The sequence below is a fragment of the Charadrius vociferus genome, unplaced genomic scaffold, assembly GCF_000708025.1.
Source record: "Charadrius vociferus isolate BGI_N301 unplaced genomic scaffold, ASM70802v2 scaffold19, whole genome shotgun sequence".
Classification (NCBI taxonomy): Eukaryota; Metazoa; Chordata; class Aves; order Charadriiformes; family Charadriidae; genus Charadrius; species Charadrius vociferus.
This window is the reverse complement of record NW_009650173.1, coordinates 5,184,894-5,188,816: the sequence shown is the minus strand read 5'-3', so window position 1 is coordinate 5,188,816 and position 3,923 is coordinate 5,184,894.

Sequence of the window (3,923 nt, the reverse complement as noted above, 5' to 3'; positions counted from 1 at the left end):
ACGACAGGAACGCCTAGCATGCCAGACAGGACATGGAAATTAATGTGAGAACTTTGGGGGACACCTAGGACAAAGCAACAAACCTATTTGGTGATGCTTAATAGACAGAAACTTCAAAGGCACAACTGTCATTTTTCACCTGAGATTTTTTAACATTTCATATTTTTCATATTTCATATATTTCACATTTTTCATATTTTAAAACATTTCATATTTGATATATAAAACATTTCATATTCAACCCTTTGTCATCATAAACCTTTTTTTTTAACTTACGTAGTTGCTTTCTGCTTGTCTAATTACAATTACTCTTGCTGTTTCATTTGAGTGTGGCTTCACATTTATCTAAAGCTGTTGCTGTACATGGTTACATTGCAGTGTGACCCACGGCTCACGCCAGCAGCAGCCCAGACAGGCATCTTATACACATTTATATACTTTCACAAAACGGCAACACAAAGACAATGTCTTAGGGACTCCTCCTTTATCATGGAGATGACTTGAAAAAAGCACATGGCTACTGCAGGCTCTTGGCTTTAGTAGATTACAGTCAGTAGCCTGCCAAAAAATAGCAAGTTTTAAAACATATACCAGAGTAGGTATTTGCATCTCAAGCTGTCCGCTCGTGCTGAGGGAAGGGCTCACTTTTGTACTCCTTGGACTAAAAAATAAAAAAAAATAAAAAAAAAACCCACACCCCAAATGAAATCGCAGAGGAAACTGCAAAAAGTCTTATTTCATTTTCTACTGTTTTTTTGGGTTTGTTCCCCCCCACCCCCACTTCTCAGAAACACTTATCTTACACCACCTGCCACAAAACCTACAATTTCTTAGCAATAGATCGAGGCTCTCTGGAGCCAAACTATTTGTTCCGTGTTTGTACACTGCAAAATACAATAGGATCCTGATTCAAACCCGGGACTCGTAGGCGCTACTGCAACGCCGGTAATAACAATAAATCACCAACTTTCGCCTTTTACTTACAGCCACCTGAAGTAGGTGAAAGGCCTGATGACTTATTTCCCTGCTGTTAGCCATCCAGTCTCCAACACAGATTAGATTTTATTCAGACAATGCCACTGTACTGCTCGGGCAGAGAAGCGGAGCTGCGATTAGATAAGAACCAGGTACAGGTGGTTTTACTTACCTTTGGAAGTACACAACTCTGAAGTCTTGCGCTGCTCTGGGAAAACGACATTTTGGTGGTGGGGGGGATGTTTGGGGTTTTTTTTGTTGGTGTTTTTTTTGTTTGTTTTTTTTTGTTTGTTTTGTTTTTTTCCCCATCTACAGATCTAGCCAGGGAGATATCCGAAAGAAAGATGGAATAAAGTATGTCTGAGTGCCTAAAACAGATGATATAATGGAAAAAAATCCAGTAACTTCATACAAAAACCTGGGTAACTCTTAGATAGCCATGTTTGCCTTCTACGCTATCAAATCAGATTAACCACCCCGGAAAATATACCATTTTTAAAATACTGGTGAAAAGAGGGGAGGAGGAAGTTTACTTTAGAGGGAGAAAACGACTGTTTAAATATCACCATTTCTCAACAGGACACATCATTTCAACGTAAGGTTTTATAAAAAAGACCTAACATGAATGCCCAGCAATATTGGAACATATCCATCTTACTCCAGCTGTTATATTAACGGAAGCCTTTCTATATAGGCGAGATTTCACAATATATCAACCTACACAATTAAACAGCAACAAGGGTCATATAGGTGTCTGAGGATTGTTCAGTTTGGAATTAATAGATCCAGTTTCCAAAGTCTTGCAATATGTGACACGGCTCCTTCATTTTTCTTTGAGGACTGGGGAAGAAATGATTAGCATGTGTCTGAGTTGAAGACTTAATTTTAAACCTTTTTAAGCCTTTGTTACCAATAAAGTACCCAATTCACTTCAAAAAAAGAAAAAAAACCCACACAAACAAAAAACCCCAACAAACAAAAGTGAGGTATGCAAAGAGTTTGCTTTACTTTTCATGATTTCGTCACTCTAGACCCAAGATGGATCTCTAAACCAATAAGAAACAGTAGCACATTAACACTTCAAATTCAACGCTAACTTAATTTTAAAAGGCCTCCCTGGAATTTTTGTTGCAGTTTTCTTGGGGTTTTTGGTTGTTTTTTTTTGTTTGGTTGGTTTTTTACAATTAGAACTAGCTACCAATTTTATCCCGAGGCACACTTCTGAATTTCAGCCATCTTTTGTTGAGTGTGCCATCTTAGCCTCAGACTCTCCAGGCAAAGGACCCCTTCCCTGTAAAAGCGAGCACTGCAGCCCAGGCTTTTCTCCAAAACCAGCTTCTAATCAGGATTTTACAAGACAAAGAATCACAGAAACCCACACTGCTCCGTATCTTGGGCTTCCCTGTCATTCCAATCACCAGTGCAGTTCCTTTGACCTTGAACTTTGCTTTTTGAGTTCACTTAAGGCAGTAGACATCGACTAAAAAAAAACAACCCAACAACAATTCACTGGTTTCTGCCAGCTTGCTGAACTGAAACGGCTCCGCGCACGGTCGAACGCCAGCAGAAGCAAGTGCGCATCATTGAGGACAAGAGGGCAACAGGAGCACCAAGTCCCATCAGTTTATGCCAATACATAGGCAGCCTCAGATACGGAGAAGTTTTGCTTTACCAGACTGGTATTTTTATTAAGATTTATTAAATTAAGATGAAACCACATTTTTTGCATCCAGCATCAGCCTCCAGAAGAAACGAACTGAAGGGAAGAAAACAATTTTGCAGTAAATCACTGAAGTTGCTTCTTTTATTTACTTTATGAGTAAGTTTGGTTCTCTCACTCCGTGCGTGTTTACGGTGGGATACTCGCTTGGACAAAACACTTTTCCAGTTTGTTTGGATATTGACTACTAGATCACAGTTGAAATCAGAAGAAACAAACACAGTATGTTCCACCAACTTTCTCAGTTGTTTTAAAATCAGTTAAGCCTGTAATCACAATGAAAAACAACAGGCAAATACACTCCTGATTGTTTTAAGTTACGAAATTGCATTAACTTCAGTCAGTCTTTGGTTCAGTGACATAAGCCTTACGTTGAAATGCAGTTTATATATCTCTGAACCATATTTAGCAGAACAGAGATAGCCACGATGTAAACCAGATCGTGGAAATTTGATTTTAAGATAGAATTGAAAATGTGTTTTTATTTCCAATTCACACACTATATATCCTCTATATCAAATAAAAAGTCACATAAGTATTTCTGCGTATATTTTCACTTCGCTCTCCAGCCTACCTACATTAAAAAAAAAAAATGTCTTTTTTCGTTCAGAACCAAAGCATTTTCTCCTACCTTTATCTCAGTCCATAACTCCAGGCACGTTTTTCTGAGGAGCTGACAACCTTACAAGGTCTATAAAAGAAGGAGTTACAGAAATTCAACATCTCATTACTTGAGATACTTGCTTCAAACAATTAAAAGATAGTATCTGACTCAACAATACGCATAATGTAAGTTTATGCGGCTGAGAGTAAGGAGGTCTCAAAAATGCAGAAGGTCCAAAGTATTAGAGATACTTTATAGCACTCTGATTTTCTTCCCCAACAAATCACAAAACATTGGGACAGAGAAGGGAAGACCCGTAAACAATCAGGACAACAAACTAGTATCAGATTTAAAGTTTTTCTCTTGGGACGCCCACAGGCATGCAGGGTGTTTATGTTATGCCCTAGAGATTATAAACACTCAATTACAGCGGCCTGAAAACAGTACTCAAAATGGAAAGTCCAAAGAAAAACACACAAACGCAACGCACGTGAAATTTAACTTTTATTATTGTATTGATAAAACCCAAAGATCCCTCACAGCAGCAACAGATGCAGAAGTTACCTGCAGAAATGATACCTCTCCTTAAGCCATTTGCATACCCAAGTATGCCAAGCGTGTAGG